Below are 18,181 nucleotides of genomic sequence, written 5' to 3' on the forward strand. Positions count from 1 at the left end.
TAAAAATTTCTCCATTCTAAATCCATGTACATTTATGTCAGCCGACCTTTGTGCTCACTAACATTTGAGCTTGCATCTTCCTGAAGTATCCTTTGTAGTGCCGGATGTGAGGGTAGAGCCTACCTCAGTTTAGATGTGCCTGAGCAATAAATTTCCCTCAGACAATTCACAGTCCTCTTCTTGTCAGTGGTAGCCAGAGGCATCTGCAAAAGGTGGGGGAGATCCATCATGAAATGTCCCGTGTCAATGTGTTCTTCCAATCTACTTACTGACCTTCAGCTTGCAGCCACACTGTTGACCCTCCTGAGTTGGGGCCTGAGGGGAAAATGGCACTGAGTACTGATTCCTACGTCCTGTTGTTCTGTGGTCTCAATTAAGTACTAATTAATTACCACTGGCATCTTTGGCATTGCTTGTCAAATTGCATTTAGGAGTATCTTTTCACCATTAAAACATCAGTGGCCCAAATCCTCAGCTAAAATTCCCATGTATTAATACAGCCTCTTTTCAAAACTATATTTAAAATTTCAACAAATGTATCTACAACCTCTGCAGGAATCTTTCGAATGCAACAAACAGAAATTGGTATTGTCAATTTTGATTAATAGTTCTTCATTAATAAACATCCTGTTATTCCATCTCCACCTGCAGTTGCCGATGCTGCCTGGAATCAATTAGCTCATATAATTTGATTTATTTTACAAAGAGATTTTGGGATATGCTGTGTTGATGATAAAGGTCCTATTTGAGTAGTTCTTGATTGCAAGTTAGATTGTACCTGAATGGATTTCTCATCCTGTGTAGAAGCATGTGTGTTTTGCAAGAGAACAGGAAGAAAATATTCCTTGAAGAAGTCTTGATTTTTAAAAATCATTTAAAAAACATCATGGGGGCATTCCTTCTGAATTCTCTGACTTTATCTGAAGGTTCCTAGGGAATACAGATCCTGAAATATTAAATGTTATGTATCCTCTCTTTTAATCAATCCCTTTTATTTAGCACTAAAAAAGGTTTAGTGAATCTTCTTTTAATGTAAGGAACAATGTAAAGCTACGAAGCACAGGTGCTGTTATGTACAACTTTGCTTTGCTTTGATGTGATTTTCTTTCCTTCTATTCATATTTACAAGCTACCATTCTAGATCAACATTCAGTTACATTACATACCATATGAAGTCATATGAATCTACTGAGCTATATAAATGAAAGTTTCATGATTAGCTAGAACTCTGAGCATTAGAGCTAATGCCAAAGGATATTGACAAGACTTCTCTTCCCATCCCTCAACTCTGTTCACCACTGGGTTAACTTTGTTTTAACACAGGAATCTTTAATTTTCCTGGCAGCAACATGGCAGTGCCAGGATTGTATCATGTCAACTTCAAATCCTTGGGGGGAGGTAAGCTGCTCTTTTACTGTAGGAAGAGAACCTTCCAGGAATCATTCTCCTTGGTCTGGCTTGTGTCCCTTGTCTTATTTGTTCCTGATCCATTCTCTACAGCAAAAGAATGCATGGCTCTCATTAGCTGGGTTTGGAGCACAGGCCCACCCTGGGTTAACTTCACTCAAACACAAAGACTGGGAGTGGGAAGGAAATGATTTCTCCCAAACATGACTTCATTAGAGGGAAGAAGGATAATGACTGGATGCCAAGGAAAAAAATCTACCAGTCTACTATTGTAAAATATTGCTATGATTCCCTCCCCCAACAACTCTCTATCTTTGGTAGAAATAATAGTCCAATCAATAGTAGTAAGCAGAGGCTAATGCTCATTAAGAAGCACTGGTATCTATAGGTAGGGAAAGTTGCCTATATCTTCCATGTTCTAGCAAGCTGACACTGTTTTACCAAAACAGAAAAAAAGTAATATTCATCTAACTGTGTGCTCCCTCACCCACATGACAGAAAAGAACACCTGTAGTAAAGCATACATTGAACTCTGTGCTGAGACACAAAATTACTGTGGACAGTCCATAAACGTCAGCATAGTTCATAGGGGATAAGACTTCAGAATGAAGTAATGCGGGTCTCAGTGTCAGAAGTTTTACTTCTTAGTTGTGAGCATACACCAGGCTACCATTCCTTCTACCTGGCTAATGTACCCATAATGTGCCCAGCATAGTATCAAGCACATAATGTAAATTTTCAAAAATTGATAATTATCATGTATATCAAATGAAATAATACAAGCAATCATTTTACAGTGTGCCTTGCACTGGGAAGCCCTTAGGAAATGATAACTAGATGCTGCTGACATGAAAAAGGACATGTGGATAGGAAAACAGAAAAGATCAAGTAATATCAACTGTAATGGACTTGGGGGGTGGGAGAAAGACTTTTGCAACTTCAGCCATACCTAACTCCATCTTCAGAGAAAATCCTTGATAATTTTAGATAAAATAGAATTTATCTTTTCTCCAAAGAAAGTGTTTCTAAAGCAGTTCTCTCCCTTTTTTACTCCCATATTCCACCAGCTTACATAATAGATAATTAAATTACATAATTACAATAATAAGTACAAATGGCATAAACTTGTTTGGGACTCTCTCCTGGGACCTCCCTCTAGTGGGAACAGATGTGCACAGTTGAAAGTCATTAACTAGCTGAGAACATCGAATGCTTTGTGGGCATTGGTCAGCTATTTTACAAGGGAAACAGAGAGCAGGGATGTACAATCAGCCAAAAGGGTCTCTGCCACCTGTCAGGAACCTTTCTGCACTCTTTTCTGCCTGGCTTTCCCAGCTCTTAATATTCAGCCACAAATTTCACATTTTTACTTAGATTTCTTAAACAAGTATCCATAACTGATATGCTCAAAACTCCATAACCAGAATTGTGACCTTGTTGCTGTAAAGTTGGCACGGCACACTGGGCAAAGTGACATGAAAAGAAAATGGTAGAACATGGAGGATGCATGCTTGGGTGATGCCCTAAACCCATTATTAGTCTTAAGTCTTAGGCTGTATGTGCGTCTCTAAGAAGAACATGAGAGAAATTTGCTTGGCAGTTCTAAACTACACTGTGAATCAGGCAGAATCTAAAAGGACCTTCAGAGTGTTTGTTGACTAGACAACCATGTGAAAGGGCAGTAGTCTCTGCCTTTGCGGTGCTCTCATGACTTTTCTTTCTTTGCAATATACATGTTACTACACTACTGTTTTCAGAATCAGAGTCCTGGAAAATAAAGCACATGGGTAACATGTATCATCTTCCTCAAGGTTTAGGGGAATCCATGCACAGTTCTCTGTAAAAATAAACAACATGAGCAACATGTATCATCTTACCCCAAGGTTAGGGAAATCCACGCACAGTTCGGTGTTGTCTTGAGGCACTACAGTACTCATCAGCAGCCGAAAGCTAAAGTTCTTACAGGTGAGTGAGAGCTGTCATCCAGGAGGGTATTGGATATCACTTACTGTTTGTTTTGGAAAGTCAAATTTTCATGATGACAACATTTTAAGAATTACTTTGGATGAGGAAGAAATGATTTCTGAGTAAACTCAGTAGTGTCCTTTGGTTAAATCCCTTTTTATTCATGATCTAAATTGCTAATTCAACACAAATCACATGTGCTTCATGAAGAGCATAAATTCAATTTTATTCTGAGCTTTTTCAGATCTTTATTGATATGGTTTTGTTTATTCTTTGACAATTTCTAATAAGGTATTTTTATATATTGTTTTTCATATTTACCTCATTGTGCTTTTATCTACTTTTCATTCCCACTGAAGAAACATCTTCTACTCAATAATATTCTTAATCTGAAGATTAAGTGCCAATAAAGAGGCTAGTTAGGCCCATTCTTTAGTTCAAATCCATTCGCCCCACTATACCTCCCCCAAAATAAGATCTATAGCAGTATGTGGACAGGTCTACTCACTGGGAGTAAAAGGAATGTTTTGTCTAATAATCATGAAGAATACTAAATAAACGTTACCAGAAAGAAAGTCGGCTGTCAGGCGAAGAATACATGTTGTATTAAGGAACTGGGATTTCACCTTGTAAACACAGAAAGAAATGGATAAATTTTAAGCATAGATGGACCTATATGATGGTAAGCAAACCCACCTATAAGCATCCATATCTTGGAAGGCTCTGTGTATGGGGATGGGCAACAAGACCAGCGCCGGTATACTTGAGAGGACAGAAAAAGACTATCACTTTGGAAAAGGAGCTAGCAAAATTTCCGCGTGAGACTCTAGCTCTTGAGCAATCTAACTGGGATCCAGGACTAGATTCTGATCCTGGTGGTGAAAGGAAAGGCAAAATCACAGCAGAAGCTCCACATGTGTGAACTGACTACAGATAGCTAGCTCACATTTGCTGCATCTTGGGATGACTGGCCTGACAGGATCTCCAAGCATACCTGAGGCAGAAAAGATACAGCACCCGAAACCCTGGGCGCTGTCTTCTTTACCTTAAAAATAAAGTAAAATGTGTCCATCCATCTACTCTGACAAAATCAGGCATTCAGCATCTCTGAAATAATGGTGAAGGGTTTCCTGTAGCCATTCCTGGAGCTGCTTGGCTGTCAACTACCCATGCCTTCCTACAGGGGCGTCCCTGATCTCCACAGTTCCTCTGCCTTGATTTCCAGCATTTCATTGCAGGCCAAAGCACTGCCAGAACTTTACCAAAACATCACCATGAAAGGGAAGCTGTCCCAGCATCCAGTCCAGCAAATAATTTCCACTGTGGAGAGACCCAGTAGGCATCCCTGATGCCAAGAGCCCCCTTTCCTTCTCCTTCCTCCTCTTGGGATTTCGGTAGCATTTCTACTTGGCCTCTAATGTCACCATGACACTCAGCCCATACTCTACTCTCAGATTATAATCTCTCAGAACACAGCCATAGGAAGTCTATTTTATATATAGAAATTTTGGTTCTTGTTTTTCTGACTGTGTTCTAAGGATTATGTTTTTCCAACTAAAATGTCCATCAAAATGTTTTGCTAAGCAAGAAAGAAAAACAGATAACTCTCACACCTAAATGGAATCTTGCAGTCAGCTATTAAAATGACATTTTCCTTGTTACACTTGAATCTATAACTTGAATCTATAACTTTACATCGGACTAACATACCTAAACCAATCTACAGATAGTCTATTGAGTTATTCATGTATGTGTGGCTCCACCTGAGTACCACAGTTAGACTGCATATTAGTAAGCACAGATATGTCAAAATCTACCTCCTGACATCCTGTGGCAGGTTAAGATTGAATCTTTACCAGAGAAGCAGTTCCCTTGAGCTATTGTTCATGTATAGTCCTCAACTGAAATATTCGACTGGAGGATTTCATTGGGAATTGGAGTCTTGAAATTGCAGTGTACAGACTCGTGAAAGAACTGTAGAGTAAGAAGTAATTTTCCCACCAAGCCGTTGATATCATTTCAGGTATTTACATCTTGAAGCAGTGTTGTAGTGATAACAAGCACAATGTCAACTATCTGCCAGGTCTGTCAATTGATCTAGTCCCAAGTAACATCGGGCAGTTCCTGTCTTGTTACAAGATAAATGGGGCCCCAGACTGTCAGTAATGCAAAGCTATTTAATGCTGTAAAAGGAAACCATTCAGGAAATGATAAGTGCAGAAGCCACTCGGCTTTCAGTTTGAGGGCTGGAGTTTCGTATTTGAATACTGACTTCAACTGCTTGTTGCTTCCCCAATACTGAAATAATCCTTCTCATTTTTCAAAATATTATGGTTCTAAATAATTTATTAAAAGAAAAAAGGACAGGCAAGGATTTAGCAACTACAATCAACCTACCACATTCCTATCAACCTACACATTCTGAGATAGTGTAGCAACATCTTCTCACTCATCCTTTCTCCACATTTGTCCTATCCCAAATCACTAAACCAAATGATGACAGAATTATAAAAGGACTAGCCTTGACCAGGAGTGACCTGTGGACAAACAGTAAAAGCCTCTCAGGCTACTAGTGACCACTTGGGCCCTGGTTGGGCGTTAACAGACACTGTCAGTAAGGACTATTAGATTTTGTTAAAATTTTTACCAAGAAGCAAGTAAAATAAAACTGACCTAAAGAAAATATTTTAAAGTCTCTTACCGAGCACACTCAGAAAGAGCATTTTAATGTCTTTTATTTTTAAAATGTTCAACCATTTACTTCAAAAATTTGGCTTGATCTTCGCGACTCGGTGATAACTGAAGTCATGCCAACTCTGATGTTTTTTAGCTTCAGCTGCTTAAGAGCTATATGTGATCCCCCAAAAAGATTGGAATGATTTTTTTTTCAGAGTGAAGAAGGAAACATATGTTTTAACCCTCATGTGCCTTTTTTGAAAAGGATGAATTAACATCCTATAAAATTCTATCAGTAGGCTTAAAATAAAGAATTGAGATCGAAAGTCAAGGACACATTTTTAGAAGTAAGATGGAGAGACGGGTCTTTAGTGGCTAATGCTATAGATTTTAATTTGTCTCACTAAATATAGAGCCTTGCATGTCTGCTGCTATTGTTTTTTAAATGGCAGCTGAAATAAGGCAGTTTGGGTACAAGAGCAAGGACCACACACAAAACAAATTTCAGAACATCAAAAAACATAATATGTAAAAACACTGGAGCATCTTGAAAATATTTCTTTCTAACCAGATATATGACATTTTTTTTAAATGGGAAGAAAAAATGAATTTAGGAAGCTTCACAGAGGCAGGGCAAGTGAGGCCAAATGGTACCAAAGATAGAAGCCCATAGAAGAGTAAGAAAGTATGGAGGAAAGACCCACCTGAGGTCTCTGAAAGCCACGTCTCAGGTCCTCCCTATTGCAAATGTTGTCACCACATTGTCAGAGAAAGATGAATTGATCACGGGAGACCCTTATAAAAGGAAGGAAGAAAAGCAAAATAAAGAAAGGAAGGCAATGAGGATTTTATGGCTTTTCTATAGAATTACCCCTGTGGGTCAAATGCTTAGTTTCCATCCCAATCTCAAGAAGTAATCTCAAGAGGAAACTTTGGGCACTGGGGCCCAACTTCATTGGGGAGAGGTGTTCTTAAATGTTATACTTCACCTCTTCCCTGGTGTATGCTCCCCACTACCACCTTCTGTCTCCCACCTCATCCATAGAAAGCCACCACTGTAATGTTCTCCCACTGTTCATGAAGCCAAATGACCATAGACTGAACCCTCTGAAATCCTGAATCAAAATTAACCCCTCTTTCATTAAGTTGTTCAGTCACATACTTTGGTCACAGCCACATCAAAGTCAATAATTCACGGGGGGGGTGGAGGGAATCAGGGCAAGTACAACCATTATTGTTCTTGTGTGTGTCTATTGTGGAAATAGACGGCGAACTCTGTTAGCAGTGCTAGAGCAGTGTCTCATGTGGCCCTGGCAAAACGATTCATGCAAATCTGATCTGGAAAGTGGTTGCTGACTTCAGGGAGGGAATCTTGCTGTTAGAGTGAGTGGAAACATTGGCCAATAGGCTCCTTCCCAGATCACACGTAGGTTGTTTTTGCAGAAGATTATGTACAGACAAGTCTAGAGGTCCAATACTTTCAAGCTCCATTCCTCTAAGTTACAGAATACCACTGTCTTCTGGTATGTACTCAACGTTCTGGAAGAACAACAAAAGGGAAGGATTGGTTAAGAAATGACAAATGTCTCACTCCCTTGTAATGACAGAAGAACTATTGGCAGAAAACTTAAAACCAGAATGAAAGAAAGGTTTCAAAGGAAATCGAGTCTCTGTTTACAAAAAGGTTCCAGTGCTGGGAGAAGTGTCCAACTCAACCAGTTGCCACAGAGAAACATGATTAAAGCGATGACTGAGGGGTTTGGTGTCCTAGCCTCAGTTTCCTTTATTCTCCTTGGAGTCCAGAGACAGCCAATCAGAATGGAACCTGGCCTGAAGGCTTGTCAGGGATAATAATTGAAAACATCTGTCCATGAGCAAGTGTGGGAAGCCCATGCCGGTCCCTGACAGAGGGAGTTCTCGGGCAGCCAGAACCACGGCTGTGCTCATATTCTCCTCCACAGACTTTCCTGCTGCCAGCTGTCTTTATTCTCCTGCCAGGAAAGCAAGGGGCCTGGGGCTCTGACCCAGGCAGGGGTTAAGTGAGCTGAGACTGGGAAAAGGAGAGGCTGCCTCAGAGCTCAGGGTACAGAGACAAGGGGTATCTGGTTTGAAACGAAGAGACAAAGAAGGAAAGAATAGCAAGAAGAGGCTGCGAGTAGGCTTTGAGCACAGGGAACAGTAGAAGAATTTGGCTTCTAGACCCAGATGAGCTGATCTCCTGCCCCAGTGTCTGCACAGATATTTTAGCTTGGTATTGAATGCGCTGACAGCACATTTTAAAGGCCTATAGACATTCTTTCAGCCACCAGAGAAGAAAATTCCAGACTGCAGGTTAAAGAAAAGCTAAACCAACCCAAGCTGGAGTGTAGAGACGAAAGAAAGTAAAGTTCTAGGTAGAAAAGATTTAGGTCTTTCCTTGCCTGTAGTGGGAGATGATTTAAGAAAGAAAAAGGTGCTTTTTGAGAATACAAAGAACCCATAGAATTGGATGGATATAATCCCCCCAAAAAACTATGAATAATGTTTTAAAATATTGACAAATCCTGATCATTTCACTGTTTAAAATATTCTCTACATGAGTTCATCATGTAGAGAGTTAAAGCGATGCATTAAACAGTTGGGTCACAATTGTTCTCAGAGCTACCTCACAGATACTTGATGTATGATGTTCACTTGGACACAGAAAGAATAAATCCAGCTTGCAATGAAGCAGAACTTGCCAGTTCTATGGGGCTTGAGTCCTGAGAAAATTTTGCTCAACACATGGGTGGCAAGAAATAATACAAAGGAAGAGACTTTGGGAGGCCACTCTGTCTCATTAGTTATGAACAGTTCTGTATTGTATATGTATCCAACATAAACACTTGGCTGAGGATCTTATTCTACTGACAGTGTCTGCCTTTCCTTATGGTCATCAGCTGGGTGACTGCCGCTACTTGGCTGAGAAACACTTCATCCATAAAGAAAAATTCCATAAGTAATAATGAGCATGAGTTTGTGTTCACTGCTTAGCAAGATTCAACACGGATTTTCTTATCCAACTGAAATGAGTCAAGCTGGTTAACCTAATTGAGCAGCTATAAATCAGGAGTGTTGTGATATTAGTAATCCTACCATGTCAGGCACTGCAGTGAGGCGCCACGCAAGATACAAAAGTATAAGCACAAAATAGAGACTCCACTGACCCTCTTCTCCTCACCAGCTTTATACATCTCTCCTCTATCTGTAACCAAGTAGAATCATCACTTAGTAGCTGATATTAGAAGATCAATTCTGTGTGTCTGTGTGTGTGTGTGTGTACATGTGTGTGTGTGTGTGTGTGTGTGTACTTGCACAAGCACAAGTGTGTGCACCATAGCATACATGAAGAAGTTAGAGGAGAACTTTAGAAGTCAGTCCTTGCTCTCCTGTTTTGAGGCAGAATCTGTCCCTCACCACTGCCCATGCCACATTAGCTGGCTTGTGTAGTAAGTACTTTATCCACTAAGCCCCAGCATATCGTTTTAACCACAGAGAGACTATTTGTCCTTTCAACACTGTGTTCCTCCATATGCGTGTGTGACGATAAAGAGGCTTGAGTAATAAAAACGGAAAAAAAAAATGTATTGGGAGGAAATGTTCATCTCCTGGGAACGGGGCTTTAAAATTACATGTTTCCAAGATTGCACAGTTGTTTTGTCAAAAAGAAACAGGTGCTAATCTGCAAGGATCCATGAGATACACCATGTATATAAATATTCTAAAATTCTACTTCAAATATTTATGAGCATGAACTGCTCCTAATATTTCATAAATATGTTTTAGGAATGCCTAAATATTTGCCTACTTTGGTAGTTCTACCCATCAATAATGTTTCCCTCTTTGTGGAAGGTTAACCATCACTTCAGGTTAACATGAGTCAATACCCATCCATCCCACCAGGACCAGTAGCTTGTCTCTCAAGTTCCCAGATTCCTGACCACCTGTGAGATATAATACCACTCAATGCTGCTGAAGATGTAATGTTTCATTTCTAAACTGCTTTTGCAGTGAATGCCATGGCTTTAGTACATAGATGACCATTTTCTATTTTTAAGCCCATATACACATTATTGGTCAATCATTTCCTCTTTCCACTCAGTGGTTTCTACCTCAGAGTCCTTACCCAGAGAACAAGCAGCCACCCTGAGGCAGATGATGTACACCCATGGGTCAACCTCTGCTACAGCAGGCCAGTTCATCCAAAGCCATTCACTGTTAGGCACTCTAAAGAACAAACTGTCTCCAAGACAACAGGAGGTTCCTGTCTGTTATTCTCTTTTAATCCTTAGTCTCTGGCTTACTATTTCATGCTTTATTTTTAAAATGAGTACATATTTTATTCCATATAGTGAGTTATGGATAAACAATCATTTATATTGTACACATGTATGCAAGAAACTATTGCAAGTTTAACTTCTTTTGCAATAGATGATCATGCAGGCAGTGTGTTTCTAAGCTTGTCTGGCTTCCTTACAAACTACTTCAAGTTTGGAGGGAAAAGAAACTGTTTTGATTTGTTGAAAACCAAATTTCTAGCACAAAGAAATAAGAGATCTCCTAGGCCAGCTGGCTTATATTGCAAATGAGGAAGCTGAGGCCGAGGTCAAATGAATGCCCATGGTCACTCTGGTAATGAAACATGGAGACAGAAGAGAAAAAAAACCAAGCTTTCTGTGTTCTTGTGAAGCAGGTCTCCCACTTCAGTGGCCCACACTGAGAAGGCTAAGCCTCAGTGCCTTCCTGTGTTTCTCCACATTCTGGGTTAGCTGCTCTCTGGAGTCACTGCTCAAGCAGCCCATAGGTCTGAAATGGGTCGTTTGAGACTCTCTTTGGTGTGTTCTCACTTGATGTATAACCATTCACCTTTTGAACCTAGACAGTTCTCTTTTATATTATTTTAACACCTTCAATAAGAAACTAAGTCATTTGGAAACAAACCTGTGTTCTATAAATGGCACTTTAACATTAATGTAATTTTATACTAACTCATAAAAATTTTGAGAATAAGGTGTCCAACAGTGATATTTTTACATTTACCAAGTTCCCTTTTTCCTCAAAATAAAAATTCCCTAAATATTACATTATATTGTTGCACATCAAAAGTAAGTTATGCACAGTAATGTGTTTTCAGAAAGAATGAAAAATAGAAGACAAAAAGAGGCAGGCAAAAATGAATGGCATGACAAGAACCCAACAGCTCACCTCAATGGACCTGGCTTTCTCATCTAGACTTGAGAAAAATATAAAAAGCTTATCTATGGCTGGATTTGTTCTTCTACATAGAGAAAAAAATATTTGGTTCCGTCCAGGTCCTTTCTGTTAGAGCAAAGGCAGCGCAGAGCTGGAGAAAAACCTCCACCCGCATACATAAAGCAAATGCTCTAACAACAATAATGTATGGAATGCCCCAACTTTTTCCTGCACCCAAATCTAGGAGGGAAGTTGAAGGTAATACAGCACATAAACAAGCTCATTGAGAAAGATAAAACATATGTGCATGGAATAGAGATAAAAATAAAACATGTCAACAACAATGTAATACAATTTGAATGTTTAAATGCCAAGAATGCAAATAACGAAATGTTCAGAATACGGTTTCTAAATACTTCCTCGTAGAGCCATACTTAAACATGGTTTGGGGCATGGAGCCAAGCATAGGTGAGGCCCCAAATATGGCAGCAAGGTAGGGTCAAATGGCTCAAGTGTAACATAAAGTTAGGCAAGTGGGCAAACACCCTCTGACCCCAAATGGATGTAGCCTGCCTTCAAGACCATCTTTTTTCTTTCTAAAAGACAACATTTTATTTTTCTGAACATATTTAGTTTTGCAAAGAAATGGGAGCATCTAGTATAGAGTATCCCCATACACTCACATTCCTTTTGGGTCACACACTGGCATACTTTCTCCTGTTCCTACTATAGGCATCCTATTCTAGCAGATGAGGCCAATATTAAACCACTGTCAACTAAAGTCCATAATTCACTTTAGAATTCACTGGGTCTATGGAGTTTAGCAAATGGATAATGGTATATACGTCCACCGTAGTATCATATAAAATATTTTCACTTCCATTAAAACATTCCTATTTCTCAACTATTCTCTCTTTTAACTGAAGTTCTAGTTGATAACTGATCTTTTCTTCTTCCATAATTTTGGATTTTACAGAGTGTCAGCATTCTGGTTGGCTTTATCTCAGACTCACAAAACTAGAGTCGTACGCAAAGAGGGAACTTAAATTGAGAAAATACCTCCATCAAATTGGCCTGGGGACAAGCAAGATGGTTGGTCATTTTCTTAACTAAGAATTGATGTGGGAAGGCTCAGGTCAATGGGTGTGGTGCCACATCTGGGCAGGGGCTCCTGGGGTGTATAGGAAAGTAGGCTAAACAAGTTATGTGAGCACTCAGTCCTCCAGGTTCTTTGCTGCAGTTCCTGCCTTCAGTTCTTGTCCTACCTCCCCTTAGTGATGGAGTGTGACCTGGGTTATGTAAACCAAATAAACCCTTTCCTCCTCAAGCAGCTTTGTAGTCCTGGTGTTTATCTTAGCAATAGAAAACAAACTAATACAATCTGGTACTGGGGTCATTGTCTCTTTCACTTGGCAGCAGCATCACAAACTCCCCAAGGATTTATGAGCTTTCAGAACTCATTTCTTCTTGCCACTGATTTATATTTTATTGCATAAATATATTATATTTTTCATCTATTCACCTACTGGAGGATATCTGTGATCTTTTGTTAACTTAAAAATAAAGCTTTCAAATGTAAAGTAATCAATGAATTTCAAAGGTGGGAATTATGATCTCAGATCATGTTACTTGTTTTATGGCAAGATTTCATCCAATGGGCTATGCTGTGACTTCCCACCACACAATGTAAACTTATCTTTTCTATCCTTAAACTTGAGTTGATTTGAAACCCAATTCAGTCCTTTTTTTCTGTTCACTGGTGACATGAAAGAAGCCACTTTTATATATTCAAGCAAGGAAAGCAATTAAATTAAGATGTGAATTTTCAAATCAATGTTATTATTCTCAACCACCCACTGGAGGTGTGTCTTTTCCAGCCTTCTGCAACCACAACAAGGTATTAGCTTTGAAATGAATCAGAATATAATTATAATTTTAAATCATGTATATTTCGTGTCTTTTGGTATCCATTATATCCAATAAAAAATGTGCAATTCTGAAACCTTTTCAAAAGAGACATGTAAGCTGTTACTCATTTCTAAGTAGAAATAAATGTTACCTGGCACACCTGTGCCTTTTTTTTTTCTTTTTTTTTTTTTTGCAAATAATGTTTATATCTGACTTATCCTAATAGGAAAAATAAAGGCTGTCCTGCCATTTGGAGGAGCTCCGAGTGAAAGCCATTGGTGGCCCCTGGTTCTGTGCACATGGTAACTGTAAAGCAGCACATGGGAAGCTTTGCCAAGGAAATCTTAAAGTTCAAGCAGAAAAATAATCACAACATCTTTCAGTCATTTTCTGCTTGTGTTTGTTTCCTTAAAACGCACAGCTAAATGCTCCCTCCACACACATACTATTCAGTAGGTGGGGTATATCTTATTACTGGGTTATTTTCCAGTACATTTGGCATAGTTAAGGTAAAGTGTATTAACTTTCTCTCAAAATAAAGATGAAAACAGAGTTTTAGCGGTTGTGAATGCTTCAGCCATTGTCAGAAAGTTCAGAAATGACAGGAGAGCCAAATAACCAACTCTGCCTGGTGCACATACCGCAGTCTCCCCTGGGATAGCTGCTCTAATCTGACAATGCATCTGACTGGCATGAATGTAGAATTACTTTCAATAAAGATTTTATTTCAAGCTTGGATGATTTCCTCCCAAACATCTTGTCACTAAGGCAAAGTATATCATAGAATATCTGATTTTTTTTTCCTCCCTACAAGTCAGCTTTTGAGGGGAAAAAAAATACACATTTCAACTCAAGTACTCCACTCAGGTCAATTCACTGTAAAAAAAAAAAATCACATTTTAACATATCTAGGCTGATTAAAGATTTGCTGTGTTAAAGAAATCAGGGAGCTGTCAAGAGAGCTTACCCTAAAGTCTGGCAGTGGGAAGTCGGCAGCACACTTGCTCAAGTGCAATGCACACTCTCCCTGAAGTAGCCTTCAATCTAAAGAACGGGTAACTCTTCCCATGAATACTTGGCTTCTAGAATATTTGTCTCCTGGCAAGCAAGGAACACTTAAAGGTCTTATCTTCCAATAAGTATGGAATTCTTCCCAGGCCATAAGAAAACTATGAATGACTGCTTACGATCCCATGATGCTGATCCCCATGCTTTCATTTCTCATCTCTCCACTCTTTTCTCCATTATGATCCCACATTAAGACATCATACTCGCTGGGCAGTAGTGGCGGTGGTGGCGCATGCCTTTAATCCCAGCACTTGGGAGGCAGAGGCAGACGGATTTCTGAGTTTGAGGCCAGCCTGGTCTACAGAGTGAGTTACAGGACAGCCAAGGCTACACAGAGAAACCCTGTCTTGAAAACAAACAAACAAACAAACAAACAAACAAAAAAGACACCTACTCAAGACAGAGCAGTGGTAGGCAACAGTGCACTATGCTATTCCAAATTCACTAACAGGGTTCCCTTAGAGCTTGCTTACATTGTTTCAGCCTTCCTGTCACATTGTTTAATTTATGCTTAGTTCGTGTCATCTCAAAAGTAGCTTATGTTACCTATAGAGTTTCACCCTTACTAAAAGAGTGCAAATCAAATGCTGTAGCTCTAATGGGACAAGAGTCATTATTTTAACATTTAATAATCATAGCAACATTATAATTACAACATGTTTTAAAATTCAAAATCAATTTTATCCCTATTATATTTTATAACTAATGGACAAGACTGAGATAAGAACTACTCACAGAAATGAAAACAGCATGAATAATAGTTCTTAAAGCAGGAGGAATGGTAAGAGTTATGTCTGGGTTTTCCTTCATTAGCTGTGTCACTTTCAGGCATATCATTTAACCAAAAAGCCCGTGAGCCAAGGGGGCTACACATAAGCTTTTCTGGGAGAATTTTTAGACATTCAGAGGCCTGTATCTAGATCTTGTTACTGTGTCAAAGCTCTCCTCCTGAGACCCAGTTTCCTTTTTCTTGTTACAAAATGGTCCACAGAAGCAAATGCAAGCCCTTTAGATGAGAGCAACATTTCTATCCATTTCAGAGAGATTCCAGGAAGGTTTAAATTTTAACCTGCAAAAAATTTTCATGGTGTCATGTTTGCCATTACCTTCACTTTTGAAGTGGAGTCTGAGGCTCAGCGAACTGCTAAAATGTTTCTCTCACATGCTTAGCACTTGGAGAACGAGCAGTGTGGATTCTGCATCCAGATTATATTATCGCTTTTCCCTCAGCAATGACTCTCCCCACCCCTGAGCCTCAGGCACATGACAGTCATACTAAGAGCTTTTAAAACACATCAGGCTCACTACAGACCATTTGCAGCAGAATTGCTGCGGATGAGCCCCAGACACTGACATGCTTCTGAATGGTCTGTAGACGATGCTAACAGACAAGCTGGATCGAGAATGTGTTTTCTCTATTGTGACCTGAACAAGTTCGGAAACTATAAATTTCTTTATAGATATACCATGTTTGTGCCGTTTTTACTCATCATAAAACATGAATAAGTGTGGAAGTGAATGGTCCATGAACGTCCATGTCTTTTCTTTCACAAGTTTCCTTTCTATTAGAATATCTCTGATTCCTTAGAGCTCATAGTGACTATCACAAGGGGTATTTGACATAGCGATATCTGTCTATTATGCCAATGGAAAGAGAATAGAACAGAGTGGGAAAGAGATAAAACTCAAACTGTGACATGAACTCAACAAAGCCCAGACAACCTGTGGAGGCTTTGGAACCCCTGGCTACCACAGTCCTTCCTATATCCAAAACAGTTTGGCCTTTGTGTACTCATTGCATTCATGTACTGGTCAAAGGCTACTTCCAAGAATCTTTGGGTTGAATCACCTCTCCTTAGCTAGGGAAACACTATATGGCTGATCTGCTGACTGAGTGTAGACAGCTGAGCTTTCCTTGAAGACCAGAGGTTCTCAACCTGTGTATCATGACCCCTTTGGGTGTCAAATGACCCCAATACATATCAGATATCCTGCATATCAGATATTTATATTGCGATTTTAACAGTAGCAAATGTATAGGTATAAAGTAGCAATGAGAATTTTATGGTTGGGGGTCACGGCAAAATGAGGAACTATATTAAAGGGTTGCAGCAGTAAAAGTTTGAGAACCACTGCTTGGAGACAAACCTACTTCTCAGAGTAGGTATGAACAGAGATGGCAGCTCATCACAGGCCATGCACAGTTCACCTTTTGCTCTATGCCTATCCATTCTTTATGAATATTTGATAAACATCTCCCTCAGGATGACCTCTTACTAAGGAAACCTTGGAAATGAAAGCTTTAGAAGGATGGACTGCAGACTAAGCAGCTGAAGCCTAGCCTGAGCTCCCCCATCATCTCAGCCCTCTGCCATGCACCCTGGGGTCCTTTTATCTCTCATCCATTGCCTCCTTAGAACATGGTGATTGTCCCAGTATAGTAACCCACTCCTTCATTCATGGGAAGTCCAAAATCCTATTGACCAGACTAGGATCTCAACTGTAACAGTCAGAACTATACCTAAACAGCAGGTTAATACCTATTAGGGTAGGATTAGGGTTAGGGTTAGGGTTAGGATTAGGGTTAGGGTTAGGGTTAGGATTAGGGTTAGGGTTAGGGTTAGGGTTAAGGTTAGGGTTAGGGTTAGAGTTAGGAGTAGGGTTAGGATTAGGGGTGGGGGAGGGGTATGCATAGGGATAGGATTAGGGGTAGGGTTAGGAAGTCCTGTGTAAGAGCCACACATATCTTCCCTGTTCTCACTATGTAACACTAAGCCTACTTCTTCTAATTACTTGGTCTGAGTCAATTACATCTACCTAGATGACAACTCTTAGATTTAGCCTCTGGTGCCTGGACTCAAGAAGCCCAAGTACCAAGAAGTTACTAAAATCCAGTGGTTAAATATATTGTGCTAACACTGAGAAGGTTATTAGCTTCCTATTTATCTTGATCCTGAGTATGCTATATCCTGTTACTCATCTCCATGACTCTCTGTAAGTCAGGTCGCCTTCTCTGCTCCGTAGGCCCTCTTGCATGTTGCTAGCATTACAGCTACCTGGCTGTTTTGTCATTAAGCCACATCACTCTATCCCAATCACATCCATGTGTTTTCAACTTTATTGCTATCAGTGTGCCTGTATCTATGGTTGACACTCTCCTTCAGTCAACTCTCATTCCCTAGAATGTTAGCTACTTTCCTTATAAACAATTGTTTATGGACTTTCACTTGTACTTAGTAATCACTACCAGGATCACAATTACTTGCAAATGCTCATGTGAAACAGGAGCTCTTCTCCACAGGTGTAGTACCCCAATTCACTGTTTTTAAGACTTTTGGCAATCGGACTATCTTCTTGCCCATTGACCCATCTGTACTGTACCTGTTACTACTGACTGACTCACTGTTACAAAACAGATAGTATATGAGAAAGCCCCAATCTTAATTTTATTGTTAGCTTTCTTACACTACACCTGGAGCTAGCAATCGTGGACGATGTTCCACAGAGAGAGTATGTAATAGAGAGTAGGATGTACAAGGTATAATTGTCATCTGTTCACTGAGGAAGGAAGGATATTATGACAGGATTAGTCACAGAAGGAAGATGGGCTGACTTTCAGACTATAAAGTCCCACCCAGCATAATTTCAACCACTTATCAAAGTCAAAAAATATTCTAGCCCTTGAGGCCAGAGGGATAGATGGTTTGGTGGTTAAGAGTGCTTGCTGCTCTTGTAGGTGCTCAGTTCTGAGCACTCACATGGTGGCTCACAACTGCCTACAACTCCAGTTACAAGAATCCAGTGCCTTTTTCTGGCCTCCACAAACACCAGGCATGCATGAGGTGTGCATACATACATGCAGGCACTCACACATAACAAAAATATGAATGCCTAAGTCTTTTTAAAAATAGCAATCTCTGTTTCTACTCCATGTTCCTATTTTGTC

General features: G+C 39.7%; 1 protein-coding gene and 1 long non-coding RNA gene across 9 annotated transcripts in view; one reads left to right on the forward strand and one right to left on the reverse strand.

Annotated features, from left to right (window-relative positions):
- Window positions 1-18,181, forward strand: part of Arhgap15 (Rho GTPase activating protein 15) — a 611,414-nt gene that overhangs the window by 571,000 nt on the left and 22,233 nt on the right. The gene's annotated exons all lie outside the window — the stretch shown is intronic.
- LOC116090136 overlaps window positions 1-18,181 on the reverse strand; it is a 37,441-nt gene that overhangs the window by 376 nt on the left and 18,884 nt on the right. For 3 of the 4 annotated variants that reach the window (XR_004118572.1, XR_004118574.1, XR_004118575.1), the window contains 4 exons: window positions 7,406-7,587; window positions 6,753-6,843; window positions 3,938-3,998; window positions 124-203 (listed from right to left, as the gene is read on the reverse strand). This is a non-coding gene — a long non-coding RNA (uncharacterized LOC116090136). The remainder of the gene's footprint in view (window positions 1-123; window positions 204-3,937; window positions 3,999-6,752; window positions 6,844-7,405; window positions 7,588-18,181) is intronic. The other variant, XR_004118573.1, reaches the window with a different exon arrangement.

Source organism: Mastomys coucha, unplaced genomic scaffold (assembly GCF_008632895.1).
Source record: "Mastomys coucha isolate ucsf_1 unplaced genomic scaffold, UCSF_Mcou_1 pScaffold15, whole genome shotgun sequence".
In the NCBI taxonomy this organism is placed as follows: Eukaryota; Metazoa; Chordata; class Mammalia; order Rodentia; family Muridae; genus Mastomys; species Mastomys coucha.